Source organism: Eumetopias jubatus, unplaced genomic scaffold, assembly GCF_037043125.1.
Source record: "Eumetopias jubatus isolate StellerSeaLion01/CBP00866 unplaced genomic scaffold, mEumJub1_p1.0 scaffold_3, whole genome shotgun sequence".
Taxonomy (NCBI): domain Eukaryota; kingdom Metazoa; phylum Chordata; class Mammalia; order Carnivora; family Otariidae; genus Eumetopias; species Eumetopias jubatus.
Genome location: NW_028274809.1, coordinates 112,423,508 through 112,435,760, shown reverse-complemented (window position 1 = coordinate 112,435,760; position 12,253 = coordinate 112,423,508). Strand labels below are relative to the sequence as shown.

Here is a 12,253-nt window from a genome sequence, read left to right as displayed (position 1 = left end):
ACAACTAACCAAGCAGACAAGGGGATCCAGCTTGGAAACCTGTCCTCAGAGATGAACTTCTCACCTTTGCCAGTGCCATCCTCTCCTTCAGCCGTCTCTGGGTGGTCTCATGAGCCACAGAACACGCTCCCCAGGGATAAAGACCATCATATGCTATTGTTAGCTGGGCCTCTCACTAGAGCTCCAGATCCACACATCCAGTTGCTATCTCCACACCTCCCTTGGACCCCCAAGACACCTGGAATCAGTATGCTTGAGATCAAGAGGACCCTTGGCCATGCCAAGTTTCAGATAATATATGTGGGATTTCCAGGTGATGCTGTTGGTTTGAGGACCACACTTTGAGAACTACCACTTTAGAGGATCAGATCAAAAGCCTGCAGAAAGAACTTTCACCAGCTCAGAGCAGAACTATAAGTTTGCAGTGATTTTTTTTGGCCTCCCTGGAGACCCCAAAGGAGTTCTAGTCACAGAGCATCCACCCTTAGCAGGGATGGGTCTAGAATTTGATAACTGTCTACTTAACAGGAAAAGTGAGAAGATGCTGGAACAGATCATCAAATAATCAATTTATAATTGCCCAGGAGAGAAATCAGTATGCCAGTGCAGACAGTGAATGGCAGGAGAATGACTGACATTCCTTCCCCTAGCAGCAGGGAGGATGTGCTTGTAGAATTCAACTGTAAGCCCTTCCCTCCCATTCCATACATACTTTCTGAGCCCCTCCATGTGCCAGGTACTGTGCTAGGTGCTGGGATTAGACATGTACAGCGTGGTCCCACCTCATGGTATCTGGGGAGATGCATGTGCTGGGTGCTGGAAGGATCCCCACTTTTATGGAGCACCATGTGTGCATGTGTCATGCACTTACAGCCACTTGTGTTCCAGGGGCTTGGGAAGCAGATGTCATCCCCATTTTACAGGTGAGGAACTAAGTCCCAGCAAGGTGAGGAGCTGCCCACCAGGGCATGGCAGCATTAGCACTTTGACCACGTCCTCTTGGTTTTCAAACCAGCTGTGTCTCTGTGAGACCACCGTGTCTTCTTTGCCCACCTGACCCCTCATTCTGCCAATAGATTCATTCAGGCTTAAGCACCTCTCTACCTCAGAGCATGCCTCCATCTCACACTTCTAGCCAGCACAGGGGGGTAAGAGAAGGGATTGTTGTGTGTAAAGAACTTACAGTTTATTTAAGGACATAAAACCATGACACAGGGGTCAAATAATTGTTATCCTTAAATTCACCTGGACTATATAGGCCAGCCTCTGAGTTATCCCCAGCCTGGTGTGAAGTTGAAAAATTGGTTAAAGGGAGCACAGTTCAGTTAGATGTCCAGACCTTGAACTATATGAGAAGAATTATAATAAGAGGTACAGAGCAGATGCCAGCACATAACATTTGGAAGCTTAGTTCTGACTCCAAGTTGCCTGGTTAATTTACTCACCTGTGAAAGGAAGTATGCAGCTGGCATCTAAATTGAAATGTCAACTGGGATATTGGCAGAAACAATGGCACCAGATCCATTTCTTGGGAGAAAATTAGCAGGGTTCCCACTAGATATCACAAGTACATCAATTAAATACCTGATCTTGTGCAATGGATTGTCATTTTGGGAGAATATAAGAATCTCAAACACATATATAGCATTTACTATGTATCAGGCCCTGTCCTAAATCTTTATGTGCATTAGCTCACTCAATCCTCTCAACAATACTGTGAGCAGGGGGCGGGGGAGGGTGAGAGGGAAGGTATTATCTCTATTGTACAGATAAGGAAACTGAGGTACAGAGAGGTTAAAGAACTTCTCTGAGGTCACACAGCTATCAAACAAGCCTGAAGGCCAGAGAACTTGCTCAATGCATGGGAAAGAACATTTAGAGTTTTCAAGATGTGGTTTCTGTGCTAGCATCATCACCAGCACCTGAGTGGCTAGCACTCTGTTTTGATGGCCCTAGGTGTTTCTGATGCAGGCTGAAGCATGAGAACTACTGGCTTCAAACGTGCACAGGTTGGTGAAGGAGGTTTCTGGGAAGAGAGAAAGAGGGATGTTTTTTGTCTTCAACACATGCTGCCAGGGAATGTTTCATGTTGGCTTGGAAAAAGGCCTTGTCCCATCAAGTCTGGTGGTAGCAGTCCAAAGCTAGCCCCACAGTGGGCTCACCCACTGATGGAGCAGCTCACAAATGGTCTCTGGGAAGGTCTCCTTGTCTGGTCTCAGAAGAGAAGTGGGTTGAGGCTGGTGAGCATAGACATGGGAAGAGTAAAGGAAGAGCTGCAGAAAGTAGCACACTCTGTGGCATGATACATCATTCAGCCTCCCTCTTACAGGTGCCACCTACCTTCTGCCACTCTTGTGAGCTCCCTGAACTCCTCCTCTGATGCCCAGGCCATAAACCTGAGCCTTGCTCCTTAATTGGACATGCCGTCTGGCTTCCCTCAGTGTTCCCAGCTTGCCTTCCTCTTTGGCTACGGTTGGCATGGTCCTGCCATGGGAACTTTGAGAGTTTTCAAATAACAGCACTTGTATTTGACTCCCTCTGGTGGTTTCCTCTTCCTCCTCTAGGCTCTCCTAAGGACACACCTCCCTGGACCTTCCCTGACCCCACCCTGAGGCTGACTAAACTGGTCATGAGGAACAGCAAGGGCGCTCCTATTAGCAACCAGATCATCAGCATATCAAATTGATCCACGCCAAGCTGTTTTACTGCTACAACACATCTAAAAGGAGATCAGAGGCTGCAAAGAGATTTACATCTTAAATGGCCTAAGTGTAACCGTGCCACGTGTTTCTGAATTATGAATGTGTGAGGGTTAGTGTGTGTGTGGTTGCCTGATGGAGGGACAGTCACAGGACAATGAAAGACTTGAATTGCTGGCTGTCAGACCAATTAAGTTATAAAGTACATTTCAAAATTGAAAATATTGTGTAAAAGTTATCCCTGCTGTCTCAGGAATATTCCAGTTAATTAAATCATAATCTGGAGTCATAATCCTTCTTAAAATCGCTCCATGAATTTTCTGTAGTGAAGGCATGATTCCTATTCCTCGGCCATTACGATATCTGTCCAGGCAAGGCTAGTGTAGAATATTTAATTATCTGAACACCTCATGCACACAAGCAATTTGCTTCATCAGGTCAACTGACTGCAAGTGCTTTCTTAAAATTGCTATATTTTTGCTGTGACATATCTAGATAATCCTATCAGTTTTCCACTGAGATTTTCCAGGGCATATCAAGCTATTTTTTAATTTCTCTAAGACTATCCTTGATGGAAATTCTATGGATGCTTTAGGAATTCTAAGGGTAAAGAGCTCATTTCTCTAAGTTGTTTCATTGGGAAAATACTATAAACTTTGAGCGTTAACTTTTAAAACCATTTACATGGATTACATTAAACATTTTAAAAATCCATGAAATAAAAAACTGGGATTTATGGGTGCTGTATTGCTTGAATTCTCACATTTGAATATTCTTTTCCACCTGCCTTTTTCACCAAAATTTGTTCTTAACTTTATTTTCTTCGAAGTTATACATTTCATAATTTACTGAGTCAGAAAAACAGAAGTCCTCTTCTCACCCATTCCAATCTTTGACTCCTGCCCCTCAGGACAATCATGTTCATTTCTTTGGCCCTTGTGGGCTCTGGAGACATATATAATCTGCACACACTGGTCTTTCTAAATATTTAAGAAATGTATAAAGTTCACATAACAGAAAATTAACTATTAGAAGTGAGCAATTCAGTGGCAATATAGTACATTCACTATATTGTTCAAACTTCACCTCTATCTAGTTCCAAAACACTTGTATCACTCCAAGTAAAACTTCACACCCATTAAGCACTGACTCCCCAGACCCCACTCCCTTCCATCTCTGGCAAGCACCAATCTGCATTCTGTGTTTATGATATAGGTATTTTGGATATTTAATATAAATGGAATAATATAATATGTGACTTTTTGTGTCTGTAGAGATTACTTTAAAATAAACAAAATCTTAAAAATATATATATTTATGGCTTTCTATTGCTGCTGCATGTTCTCTGGTAGCTTCCTGAGGAATGGATGGGGAGGACACAAGGAGTGAACTGATTTACACTGCAGACTTTTCCTGAATGCCCCTGTGGTCATAAACAACTCCCCTCACTCTCAGCTGTCTGCTCTGCAGACCCTCTCTAGCTCATCTTTCCAAGAGTGGTCTGCTCAGCTACAGTGGGAAGGTAGCTTCTAGCTGTCCTAGCTGGAAGAAGGGATCTGTTTGCTCCTTTTACATATATGCACAGGCTTAAATCTTTTTGCTCTTTTAGGCATCACTCTGCAAACTCAACTGAAAGTAGTCTGTAGTTCCCATTTCTGAGTCTCTTCTAAAGTTCTGCAATCTAAATTGCCTTCATTCCTGTTGCCTCGAAGCAACCTCAGGTACCTGAGTTTTTGCTTTCTCTGGTCCACTATATCAGTTACTTCCTTTTCAGATATTCTTCATTCTGTAAAATTTGGTTGATATCACTCATCTGCTGTTACCTTTTCATGTGTTTTCTTTGTCCTTGAAGGTTTACATTTTTTAAGCTTTTATTTTTATTTTACTGGTGTTTTATGAGGGAGTAGAAAAACTTGTGTTTTCAGTCTACCTATATCAGTTGAGATACAGTCAGGGTGAGAGAAACCATGCTAGGTATTTCAATGAAAGTAGATTTAATACAAGGTATTGATAACACAGGTATTAGAGGGCTAAAAGAACAGAATACAAGGAACCCTGCAGTAACTCAGATATGTGTAAATGCAAGAAGCAGCTATTACTCCTAAGATTGTAGGAAAAAAATAGAAATGATGTCCCTGGCTTAGGAACCCGGAGGCAGGTCCACTGGGGTGTTTAAGGGGGCACAACTGGCTGGTGGCTGGACTTCTGAGGGCACACCATCTATGTTGGGTTGCTGAGGGGGGCTACAAGATTAGTTCTCATATTTCTGGGGGTGTACTGCAGAACCAGGGCTGGAAGTTCCAAAAGATATTGGAGTTAAAGTGTTTTCCTATCCCTACAGGGAGGCTAGCAAACATTGGGTGCCTAGGAGAGTCCACCCTCCCCTTCTCTTGTGATTGCCTTCCAGTGGCACATCATAAACAGAGATGGGCTGGCCCTGAAGCCTGGGAATGGTCATTTGCAGATTTCCAAACTTATTGTCAGAGAATAGAGTAGAGAAGGTTGGGCTTGGGGCTGAAAGGCATAGGATTTTAAGCAGCAAAATGACATGGACCCCCTGGTGGCCCATGTGGAGGGTGGAATAAAAAGAATGGAGTCAGGAGGAACTTTTAGAAGGTTGTTGTGGTAGTTTTGGAGGTAAGCTCTGAAAGCTGGTCATAGACACAAGATCAATGGGGGAGTTCTTTGAGAGGTAAAGTCAACGATACTTGGGGACTGGATATGATGGGGAGGGAGAGGGTAAGGGAGAAGTCAAGGATGAGTTCTAGCATTTGATTTGAGAAACTGGGTGACTATCAGTTCAGTTCATTGGAAGGGGGCACACAGAATGATGTAAGCTCAGTTTTGAGGTCAAGCTCCTGTGGTCATCCATGTGGCCAGGCTATGGGGTATTAGGTTGTGACTCTGATGAGAAAACTGCTGAAATCCAGGCCTGGGAGACATGGGAATATGGGTGGTGATTGTAGCTATGGAATAGAGGTAGAGGGAATAGACAAGAAGGCCCTAGACCAAGCCCTTGGGGACATCAACTTGTATATACAGAGAAGCTGTAATTCCTAGCCTTGCGCAGCATAGTATCATACTGTGCAGTTCGTGGTTCACTGCTCCACAGACTTGGACCTCATTCCTGGTGGGATTTCCCTGGAGGAGGCTCTGTCCACTGTAGGCCCCTGCAGGCTGTCATCCAACAAACCTCAATAGCCCAGTCTCAGGGCGACATCATTGGAAACCTCCAAGATCCTGTTTCTCTCAGGAATGCTGGCCTGACTGGGTGGGTGGGGGAGGTTCAGAAAGCTTTGGTCCTGTTTTCCTGAAGACAGCCACCTTTGAACCACCAGAGCACCTCCAACCAATGTCCCTTATCTCTCCACTGAGCTGCACTGGCCACACAGGAAGAGGAGAGTCATGCCCTGTTTATCTGCTCACTGAGGCAGAAGGAAACACATTTTTTAGAATGGAAAGCATGTCAGCTTTCCCAGGCTTGTCACAGGCTCAGTGACTTTGCTGATTCAAACTGTATCTTAACTGGAGTATGGAGTGATGTAGATCTGCAGATGTAGTCTGGGTCCTGGCCAGGGCTGGCTCTGGATACCGGCCACTGGCAGCAACCCTTTCTGCTCCAGACAGACATTGTCTTATCTTTGTGCCTGTAAGCCACTTTCTCATCACAGCACCTGTTGGAGCTGGTCAAAGACATGGGCTGACTCCTGGTAAGTATTCTCCCATTTACTTGATTATTCATCAAATATTTATTATTTATTCAACAAATATTTCTGAGTGCCTACTGAGGGTCAGATACAGGTAATGCTGGCCGTGTCCTCAGAATGCAGATTCTGAGAAGTGCAACTGAGCTGCTCATAGCAAATCAAGGAGTGGGCAGGAGAGTGTGGTACACCTGGAGGAGAGAGTATTCTGGACCTAAAACGGTGTTCGTGGAGGTGGGAGGGGGCTGATGGGGTCATTGGACCTACATTGTGCAAAATTTGTGAGCCAGGCAAGGAGTTTGGACTGTATTTTGGGGCCACTGAAGCATGGAAGGTTTGAAGTTGTGACCCAGCTACACTGTCTTTTGGAAAGGGCTGCATGGTGGGGAATACATTGAAAATTTGGAGGCACACTTTGGGACTGTCTTCTGCCAACATAAAAGATGATCTTATCTACATTTATCCCTTCTGTAAAGACATTTCTGGAGAAAAAATATATTTTCCCACCTGTTTGTCTAAAAGAATGCTGCATTATCTATGTGTTAAAGACTGCTGTCCCGGTCTGTTGTGATAATTAGTTCCTTTTATATCACTTGCTTATACTCTTTGGGTGTCCAGGTTTATTATTAACAAAAAATGCGGCATCTATATTTCACAAGACCCATAATTGCAAATGCCTCCTGTCTGTCTCAAATCCCTTTAAAATGTACCAGGCAATGGGCAGTGTATTATCTGCAGAGGACATATTGATACTTTCCTAAATTAATGTTTTGCATTTCTTCAGCAGATTTGAGCCATGAAAAATATTCCAATAGGTTCTTATTGTTCTGTTAATTAAAGTGTTTCTCTCCTGAATATAGAAATCAATGGTTAGTGTGGCCATGAATAATCTTTCAGGACATAATGAAGACCCGAAGTAAAAGGCATTGGCAAGAATGTTCAGAGGAAAATTTTGGGCACAGAAATAACTGGGAAAGGGAGGGAGGAATGGGGTAGCTGTTGATATCATGTTGGGTGTTTTTCTGGTAGAACAGTGGCATCTTGACAGCATTATCAGAATCAGCACATTTTCTTGGTTTAATTTCATGTAGGATGAATTGTACACAGAGAATAGTCTGATGGACCTGACTGACACCACTAGATTGAATCACTTCTTTCTGTTAAAGTCAATTTTGGGGAGGAGGAGGTCCTAAGTTGTTCATTTTTCCATAATCAGTTTAATGGACTCAGAATCTGCTAATTGCTTTTGATAATTGATTCCATTTACTTTTCAGGTATGTTCATGCTTTTCGTGGTCTAATTTGAACCTCATAATGTAACACTTGGGTAAGGTTTGAAAGGCAAAAGTGAAATCTTCCACTTGATAGCTGAGGAAACTGAGGCACAGGGGTTACACTTTTTCCCCCAAGTTCACACGGATTGTGAATAAGCCAGGCTGTGAACCTGGGCTCCTTAGTCCAATGCTCACTTTGCAAAATCATACCCAGGGGTTGGTGTGCATTGGCTGTGAAGAGGGATGACTGCTTTAAGCAAAAGATTCCCTGATTTATCACTCTGTAAGAATGTGGAGGTGGTGGGTGCCTGTCTTCTGGAAGATAAAAGTGAGATCTGGGGTTCGTATTTATTCCTCATACTTGAACGGTGTCCTCTCACCCAGTAAGCTTTCCTAAAGACAAGCCTCTTTGAGCAACCCTCAGGTTTCATATCCATTGTTAGTAATCCTGGCATGCATGAATGCACCATTTGTAATGAGTCCTGAAGTAATTTCTCTTAATTTTCCACAGAGGTAAAACTAAGATAGTTTTTCATTCACAGAAAGAAACCTGAGGAGCACAAAATGCCCATGACTCATGGGGGTTAAAGCTGGTGTTGGGGGGCTGCCTGAAGCCCAAGCCCTGTGACTCACAGGCTGAACATTCCCTTTAGTCCCATTGACTAATCTGCACGTGGGGTATGTGCTAGTCTTTCTCCATCTAAAAGTGGCTCTGAGTGAGGCTCATGAGGGAGGAGTCTTTTCTGGAGATGCAGAAAGCATGTTCTTTGCTGGAACTTGAAGGGCCAGTTCTCCCTGCTGGTCACTAGCTTTGGTGCCCTTCATGTGGCCATGCCCAGCCAGGACACCTCCCTGACCACTGAAGCCCACAGTTCCTCTCTCCCAGGCCTATGTGCTTGTCATCCCCTTGCTGTCATGCCCATGTCATCCAAATCTATAACTCTCACCCAGACTGCCCCTGGCTCCGGACAACACATCCAGTTGCCTCTCTGATGTCCTGAAAGCATCACCAGCCAGCCCGCCCTGGCCTGGGTGCTGGTCTTTCCCATCCAGCTGGGCTTACCCTGCAACCACCCATCTCAGCAGAAGCAGCCTCACAACGTGGGCAGGAGAGGCCTCAGGGTCCTCCTGTACACCACCTTCTCCTTTATTCCCATGGATCCTCTCTTCCTAATTATGTTTTGAATGCATGCACTTCTCCATGGCCAATACCCTAATCCAAGTGTCCATCATCTCTCACTTGGACTAATACAAACAACTTTCTGCCTGATTTCTCATTAAGAGAACTTTATGAACCGAAAGTCACTGCCTGGCTAGAAATTCTTCAATGACTGTTAACTCTTCTTAAGTTAAAACAAAAATCATTGTTGTGGTCTATAAGAACCTGTACCATCTGGTCACCTCCTCTCTGGACACATCGGGCATCAGTCCTCAGGCCCCGTGCCCTAGCCATACTGGCCTTCCTTTGGTTTCTGGCCAAGTGTGTTCCCTCCACCAAAAGCCTTTGCCTGCTGCTTCTGTCTGAAGTGTTCTGAGGAAGGCTTGAGTGCCTCTGACTGGGAAATGGGTCTAGAGTCTGACTGCATAGGATGCATGAGCACTCATGCCCTCTGTGTCCTCTGCTCCCCTCAGCACCTGCCCAAGGTCTGTATTAACACCTCCTGCCCTTCCCTATCCCCACTAGCCCATGGATTTCCTCTGTCTCAGCCTCTACTGGACTGTGCCAGGCCACAGACCCACCCATCGTCAGGGTAGGAGGTGGGTTGTCCTGACTGTGATCCAGGTGAGGGGCTTCCTCCTTTGAATTGAGCTGTTGATAAAATAAGAGCCACCTGTAGCCCTCTCCCTTCCTGCCTTATGATTGATTGCCTCTTGGATCATATGACTTCTCACTTGTCTGCTTTTCTCTCAGCTGGCCCATGTGTTAGGTCAGGAGAACATGCAGTTCAGCCCCTCTGCCCTGCCTGGCCAGGTGAGCACAGCTCTTGGCTGCATGGAGATGAGAAGGGGCGGCTGAGGGAGATGCATGGATAACAATGTATGGCAAGGAGACATGATTTGTTCTGAGGGATCTTCCTCTGGCAGAGCACTGGGTCCCTGCAGGAGCTCAGAGAACATGTGGAACTCAACTGCCTTAGTCCTACAGGTCACTGTGGGCTTGTTATGCAGATTTGGGGCCAGCTGCTGGCAAGTGCTGAGTCCCATGCAAAATAGAGGAAGGGGAGGGAGGGGCCCTGGAGTTTAGGGGGCAGTGGCTGTGTGGCATGGGTGGGTTGGCTTTAAGAAGACTGCAATGTCTAACAAGAATTTAAAAGTTTTTGGCCAAGGGATATGTAATTTAATTCTCCTCTTCTCTATCTATCCTTTGTGAGCAGAGTCTGGATGCTTGCCAACTTCTGGATGCAGAGTCTAGATGTGCTTTCTGGGACCTTGAAATGGTGCTGGGTTCTGAGAGAAAACAGAGACTGTGAATGGGAAGGCAGGGGTCAGAGAACTGGACACACAGGTGGGTGGGTGGGTAAGAGTGGATTAATGACTGAGAAGATAGATTTAAAACAAAAAAACCTTTTGACGTACTGGTTCCTATTAAGGGAAGGGATTCCAGATCATCATACTATCCTGTGTGAGGTCACACACTCTCTCTTTTTTCTGTGGGTGCTCAGGGTGGAAGCATCCTTTCAGAGATGGGTCTCTGGGCATGACCAGTCCCCATGGCCCTGGAATGGAACAGAGTCCTCAGGGCTGGCCCTGAAGGCCGAACCTCACTTACATTGCCCAGACTTCCCCAGGCTCCTGGAGACAGGGTAATTAATGAGGTCATAGTAAGAGGACATGAGAGAGCTCTGTGCTCTCCAGGTCCCAGGGCAAGCTAGCACCTTGGGCTAAGACTGGGGTTGGAGGAAGTGTCTGGAAGTGCAGACCTCCTCCACATGGCACAGATCCTGAATTTCTGTAGGTTTCAGAGAAGAGCAACAGGAGTTGAGGGGAACAGAGGTCACAGGCAGGGTTTTAAAGGAGCCTCCTGCTAGCCTTCTCTGCAACAATGCTTGCTCCTTGATTTTAAAGGGGCAGAATGTGTTCTAGGAAGTGAGGAGAAGGGAAAGGTATAAAGGGAAATCACAATTTTTTTGAGCATCTGTTATTGTTATTATGTTTTATATGACATTTGTTATTAGTCAGGATTATTAATGCTAGCTGTTGTAACAAGCAACCCAAAGCCTAACATAATAGATGTTTATTTCTTGCTCACATTAAAGCCTAAGCAGGGATTCAGTAGACGGCCTTTCACTTGATGACTGATGAGTCCAAGCTCCTACTTGTTAGTATTGCGGTCTTCCAGGGCCTCCTCAGCATCCTCCCCCTGGGAGCCCTGTATCCTGTGCACCAACAGTCAGGGGAGAAAGTTGGGAGAGTGGCTCAGATGGGTGGGCCAGGCCTGCAGGTGCAGTACCCACTTGTGCCCAGCTGCCACTGGCCCAACCAGACTCCAGGAAGCCTGGGAAGTTTGGCCTTCCTGTCCCCAGGAAGAGGAAAGGAGATAGGGGAGCACTGGCAGCCTTTCTACAACATATGATCTCCTGCAATCCTTGTGATAGCTGTGAGAGGCAGGTATTCACAGGGGAGGGTCTGACACACCCCGCTGCATAAGTTGCAGAGCCAGGCCTTGATCCAGTGCCAGGTCCCTGACCTCAAAGTCTCTTCCTCTAGAACCAGTGTGAGGGTAGGAGCAGTGGCTGAGGTCCTGTACTCTGGGCTCAGCCCCAGCTCCATCACAGACTCCTTGTGGGATCTATTTCCCTATGGGTGAGCTGAGGAGCAGATCACTGACTAGATCATTTTCTGAGGCTCTATGTAGAAACTCCCAGCTGTGATGTTCCACCCATCTGACTTCTGTTCCCTCTTGGATACTCAGGGGATTAAACATTTAGTCAGAGCTTCATCTCTTTAACCTAGAACTTTGGTCCTGAGTCAGTTGCAAAAGTATATACAAACTGCACATTGGGGCATTAAATTGCTGAGTCTATACCTATGTGTAAGTGGAGGGTTTTAATTGGCATGAAGTTTCACTTGGCAGGTATCCTCAGCCTGCCAGGGGTTCTGGAGCCTCAGAGGGCAATCTTCCAGGCTTGTCACCTGAGGTTAGGTGGCTGTAGGTTTGGTGAATCCAGCCTTATAATGATGGTTTATGTCTCTGTCCACATTCCCACTCTGTTGTTCTCAGCCTGTCAGTGATATCATCCTCAGGATCCCAGTATGGTTGCCACAGTGCCAGGTGGCACATGCTGATGCATCAGACTTCAGTGGAAAAAGAGGGAGTATTTCTTCCCACAGTTTTTTTTTTTTTTTTTTTTTAATCAATGTGGGAAACTTTTCCAAAAAACTTAGAAAATTCCTCTGGTGTCTCAGTGGCCAAAATTATATCACAGGTCCATGCCTAGACCAATCACTGGCATGAGAAATGCTTGGCAGGCTCTCTCCCACTCTCATTCTGGGAATGAGCCCCTTTCTCTGGAGCACATGGCTGCATGGAGGAAGATGGAAAATGAACAGGCTGGAGTCTGCTGGCAAGGACTTGC

At 45.6% G+C, this 12,253-nt stretch overlaps 1 pseudogene across 1 annotated transcript in view; it reads left to right on the top strand.

Moving 5' to 3' along the window:
• Positions 1 to 6,170: 6,170 nt before the first annotated feature.
• LOC114201132 (Y-box-binding protein 1 pseudogene) overlaps positions 6,171 to 12,253 on the top strand; it is a 51,661-nt pseudogene continuing 45,578 nt past the window's right edge. Inside the window, exon 1 of the transcript XR_015767881.1 lies at positions 6,171 to 6,409. The product of XR_015767881.1 is annotated as a Y-box-binding protein 1 pseudogene (transcript). The remainder of the gene's footprint in view (positions 6,410 to 12,253) is intronic.